Genomic DNA, 6,000 nt, shown 5'->3' on the forward strand with positions numbered 1-6,000 from the left:
CCTGAATGGCAAAGGAAATCTTGTCGAGTCATCTAATGTAGAATTTTTGTGCTTGATATCAGGTATGGGCAGATAACAGCAGAACCCTCCTTTGCATTTTATTGGCAGCTAGAAATGGAAAAACCAAGTGAGTACCAAAGATATGATGTGAGAGGATGATTATCTGTCAGATGTGTGAAATTTCATCCATATAAATACTGATGAATCTTGCACACTCAGAAGATAATGGTTATGCTCCCATTCAATTTTTGCATAGTTGCTTTCTGCTTTGCTTAGTGTCCTTGAAGCAGAGGTAATTGGTTTTTCCTCTCTTGTAAGCATAATGTAAGATATGACTGCTCTCACCTCTTATGGGGATGCATCACACTCTAATTGTATTGGCAAATCAGGATCAAAGTGTGAATACCTCCAAGGCTAGTCCTTCGTCTTTTTAAAGTTCATCACGTTTATCTGTCCAAATCAAGGGTTTTCCTTGACCCAGAAGATCATGGAGATGATTAAAATACAGCAGCCAGACAGGAATGAAGTTTATCTACCATTTCAGTAATCCCATAAAAGAACAGATGGATATTTTCAGAACTTGTGGTGACCTCTTTGGTATGGACCATTGCTGTTTTACTGTCCTACCTGGGAAGCTTTGTTTATGACTATATTTTAAGGTATTATATTCTTTCCGAAAATGGGTGTATTTTATAGCCTAATTTATATGGGTAATATTACAATACAAAAAGGATACCCAGCACTATCAGTTGTATCTATAATTTACTGCATTGGAGTGGGAGGAAAAATCCTTTTCTGTTCTCCTTTACCTTCCACAGGACAAGAATAACATTGACTTTCATCTGATCTCTGATTTGATAATTAGGTAAAAGGAAGGACTATGTGAAGGGAATATTGTTTTGGGTTCAAGTGAAGTGCAGTGAGGGAATAACTCCCTCTCATTCTGATGCAGAGATTCAGACTGTCCACTGACATCAATGGCAGGGTACATGAGGAGAACAGCTCCGCCATAGTTCAGAACACAAAAGAGGTGCTTCAGTTCAGGGATTGGTGGGGAGGGGGGGTAGTCATTGTGGTAGATCTGGTCTTAGTGACGGAGGTTTAAGTAAAAACCAGAGCGAGTTCATTTCGGAGTAGGTGAGAAAAGTCTTAGGAGCAGGATATGATAGACAGAACTTGTTAGTCCTGTATTTTTTGTATTCATTCTTTAACACAAGCTATCCTGTGATGAGGTAGTGGGCACCATTTATAAAAGTCATTAAGGGATAGATCCCGTGATATGTTCAGTGGACCTGCCACTTGGTTTGAGGACCATCCACTTCCATTGCCTTTAGTGTGAAAACAATGTGCTCAGCACTATACAGCACCAAACCCTGTATGTACAATATACATCTCTGTGTTATTGTAAGTGTAGGTTTTTAAAGAGCAAAATACAGAGTTTTTCTCCTTCAAATAAACAAAGTTTCATGCTTTGCTGTTTCTAAGAAATATATATAGATTCTAAAGGCTGGAAGGGGCCACTCTGATCATCTAGTCAGATCTCTTGTATAACATAGGTCATAAAACTTCCCTAATTGTTTTTTAGCATACACTAACAATGTACAAAGGGCTTGATTTCCATTTCCATGTACCTTAGGTAGTCAGCTACAGCAATGCAAAGTGAATGTAACACTCTACCATTCAGATTTGGTATCATTTTACAACCTACTTTTTAATCATTTAAACTGAGTACACACAATGCATAGGTAGAGAGATTCAGGCCGAAGTACTCATTTAATTACACATTTCTGTATAGTATTCCTAAATTTTGAGTGGGACAGAATGGCTCTTCTCTTTGTATCTCATGTAATTAAAAGAGAAAAACCTGAAATCTTAGCCAGTTTTGCAATAACCATTTTAGAGTTATCACATTTAAAACATTGGAAGCCAAATTACAATAGTAAATAGACTGGTTATTCTTAGGATTAATGCATCTCTTGTTGCACATAAGTAGTGCCACCAAAAAAAAAAAAAAATAGAGAAAATGAAAAACCGCATAAATCTTTGAAGTCATCATCTTGGGCAATGAAAGGATTTCTGCCCCTGCAATTATGCTCTCCAGAGGCTGCTAAGAAACTAATCAAGTCAAGCCTCTCTCCAAAGTGTTCAATGATAATTTCCCTATCAAGGGTCCCTGAAGTTTTCCAACCTCTTTGGTCATATAGCTCAATGCTTAAATATCTATGACTTGTTTCAGAACAAGTGTACAACTTATAAAGGAATACTTGAAAGATAAGTCTCTTTAATGAAAGATAGATACCTGTACCTACTGTATTATTTGATTCAATTATAGATGATGTACAACAAAGCTCATATCACTAGACTAGCAATAGAATGTCAATTTGAAATCCAAGTTGTTTTGAACTCTTGAGAAAAGGAAAGGTGCACGGCACCCTACCACATCCAAAGGGAATTCAAAAGCATCCAGAGAGACTAAGCCTCCGAAAAGTCCAGGACTTCTGTGACAAAAAACAAAGCCTATAAACACGTGACCTCAGACATCCAAATAGTTACTTTGGAAATTGCCATAAGTTACCTGGAATCAGAGACTCTTCTAGTTAAAGCACAGGATTGGGAGTCAGTGTTTTTATTTCCAGCTTTTCTGAAAGCTTCCTGTGTGACACTGGGCGAGTAACTCACTCTCTGGCACTCAATTTCTTTATATGCAAGAGGGAAATGGTAATATCCCTCAAAGGTATTGGAAGGATAAATTAACTAGTATCTATGAAGTGCATCAAGATCCTTGAATGTAAAGTGGTACAAGAGTGCAAATGCTCCCAATTCATGAGTGCTGACAGAGTCCCATCACTCTGCCTTTCCTCTCTAGTCTCTTGTGCCCTTAACAACCAGTCTGTATTTAAATACAAAGCGCAATGGAGTCAATTTGTACACACAAAACCAACTCTGTACAAGTGTGATAAAGGGACACTAAAGAAGAAAAAGATTGCATCCTGACAGTTTAAGGAACCCATGAAATTGTGCTGAACATGCCTCACTTTGGCCCAATGTACCAAGTCAGGACTGGTCTCCTCCCCAAACACACACACAAAACCCCACACACATACACTTCAACCTGACCTCAACCCAACCCCAAACCTCCCACCACCACAAGGACAAGCAAATGATAACTTACATCCAGTGGGGGAAGTATGGGGGGGCAGAAATAAATCAAACAGTCCTTAACTTACAAAAAGTTATGTTTAAAAAAGTTAGTCCCACATAAATGGTTTCCAACTGCCACCTGGTTTCCTGCTCAGGGACCAGGAACTTCATGATCCAGTTCCCTCACAGGGATGGGAGTAGCATGAGCACTTCTTCTCCCATTAGATGCCCTCCCACAGCTCTTTGTAGGCCTCTTCTTTACATATCTATTCTAATGGACCTCTAATTATTACTTTCCCTGCCAGCCTTATGTAAAGTATGTACATCCTATCGCAATCTATTCATTTATTTTATCCTCATCCTACTTACCTCCCACTAAGAACTAGAAAGCATTTTTCAGTAAGGCCAACAAATCAAAACATTTGAAATTTGGAAGCTGAGCCATTGAGAACTTAGGAAAAAAGTCTCACACACATACACAAAATAGTCAAAAGACAGGGAAAATGTTTGAAAACTGCAACTTCAAAACCTTTCTGATTTTCTCCAGAGTTCCCAGGGAAAAAATTCAGAGCTAGGATGAGATGCTCTGTGTGATGTTTCATGAGATTTGTTTCTTTTGGAGGCCACGGGAGAGGTTGAATTTGCAGAAAGATGACTGCTTCAGCCTCTAACTGTGGAGCAGCTACTACCCACTTCATATATTTTATTAATTTAGGCCATGATTCTTATACATACGCTTAGCTCTATTTATATGAGTAGTCCCACTGAAGCCAATGACATTTACCTTTGAAACCAATGGGAGTACTCCAGTGAATAAAGAAAACTCAAGAGTGTTTGCAGGAGCAATGAATATTTTGTATATTTAAGTTAGAGCCGAGATTAGTCATAAGAGCTCTGTAACAGGATCTCACCTCATCTGATGACAGACCCTGCAACTGCCTCAATTCCTCTACTCTTGGATATGCCAATCTCCAGCCAATCAGCAGCCATCAAAAAGTCCAACAAGAGCAAAACAAATGTCCAGCAATTACATGCTTGATTTACACCTGTTCAAGGTGTGCCCTCACTGGGCTTTAGCTCCTTTCTAGCCCCCACCTGGACTCAGCAGTCCATTACAGCCTTTCTGGGCTCAGCAGTTTGTTTTCTACATTACCACAGGGCAATAGAAAGAGGACTTCCTCCCACCCTCCTCCTAAATACCAGCCTGATCCTCTATGCTACTACAACCATTAACTTCCTTCAACAATCAGTCACTTTATCCTGTGCAAGCTTCTTCCTTCTAGACATTCTCTTTCTCAGGTTTAATTCCCTCATCAAGGAGGATTTACCCCCTCTCTCCCCACCTTCCCTGTAGGTATCATCAATCAATAAAGTATTGAGAACTACTTACCCCTCTGGTTCTCACAAACCTTGACTCCCCTGAAAAAATCTCCCACCTCTCTGAGTAAACAGATTCCTTCTTACAGGTAGTACTGCCCTTGGGCTTTTATAACAATTTGCCTGATCACCTGACCCAATCACAAGCCTAAACAACTGGGAGGTGAATAACTAAGCACAGGGCAGGTTGAGCCCAACCCCTTGTGAAAGGCCCTAACCCTGCAAACACTTGCACATGTGCTTAGCTTTCTGAAGATGAGTAGACTCACTGAGATCAAGAGGACTACTTACATGTATACAGTTAAGTATGAATGTTAGTATTTGAAGAATAGGAATCTTATTTTCAATGGTGAAATAAATAACTATTTAATAAAGTAACAGAGAAACAAACTTGGGGCTCCCCCACTGCCTTTGCCACACCCACACCCAAAATTAGGAGGAATATCCTATCTCAGTGTGTTGAGCCCCAGGGGCAATACCTAAACCAGTATGGGGATACATATGTGTTTCTCATGCTTTTACATTTAAGTTCCTGCATAACAATACTGTTCAACTCTGTTAGTTTAGACAGATAGAAATATAATTAATTATATCTAAGATATTTGCTATGGCATTTCCTGTAGTATCTGGACTTTATGAAAAAGAAACTACATAGCATAGCATAATAAGTTGCATATATTTATAGACTAACTCTCAGATACAGTTATCATTTTGCTAACAACCATCATTTTTCGTCTTATTCGGCCCCATTGAAATTAAAATATTGACAGAAACAATTTCTGCCAGCAAAGTGGAAAAGTTAATAAAGGAAGATATCGAATTGGCTTTTTGCATTCATTTATGCTGCATTATCCACGTGTCAGGCTCAGTGGAATGTTGCTGAAGTAAAATACGAAAAATAAACCAAAATTCAATGCCAGTTTTTTTCTGCTGTTTTTTGTGTACACAGGATAAAGCTAGAGATACAAGCTTCGAGTGTTGAGTAGCAGATTTTTGTGCAATAACTCTCAAATGTGTAATACAGTCTGCAGGGAAAGTGAATGCATTAAGATGTATTTATATTGACAAAAGAGTGATTCTTTGTAGTCCTGGAGAAGAAATCTGCCATGATCCTCATACTGTAACAAATTACTGCTATCTGACCTTGTTGAAACAAACATCCAGAAAAGCACATCCAGTACAGCTGATATTGCTGCAGTACCACTCCTTGCTGACCAATATTGTCACCCTCACTCCCATCATGACAAAAGAAGTTTAGAACTTTCTCTTTCATTAAACAGATAGATGGAATGAGACAGAGGGAAGAGGAAGATAAATGAAGACTGTTGCCAAAGAGGACAGAAGGATAACCTACTCTGTAAAGAGGCAAGACTACACAGTGAGAGAAATAGTACAAACCAAGTGAAAACAAATCTGTTGGCTCTACAGCAGAACTCAGTAGACAGCAGGAATATGACTGTGAGGTTAGCTTTTCTTTCTCTA

The 6,000-nt window shown here is 38.9% G+C and overlaps 1 long non-coding RNA gene across 1 annotated transcript in view; it reads right to left on the reverse strand.

Annotated features, from left to right (window-relative positions):
* Nucleotides 1-4,591, reverse strand: part of LOC137166275 (uncharacterized) — a 44,200-nt gene extending 39,609 nt beyond the window's left edge. Inside the window, exon 1 of the long non-coding RNA XR_010923615.1 lies at nt 4,532-4,591. This is a non-coding gene — a long non-coding RNA (uncharacterized lncRNA). The remainder of the gene's footprint in view (nt 1-4,531) is intronic.
* Between the last annotated feature and the right edge of the window lie 1,409 nt (nt 4,592-6,000).

Source organism: Emydura macquarii, unplaced genomic scaffold (genome assembly GCF_026122565.2).
Source record: "Emydura macquarii macquarii isolate MOO-44397 ecotype Brisbane River unplaced genomic scaffold, CSIRO-AGI_Emac_v2 contig_2825, whole genome shotgun sequence".
In the NCBI taxonomy this organism is placed as follows: Eukaryota; Metazoa; Chordata; order Testudines; family Chelidae; genus Emydura; species Emydura macquarii.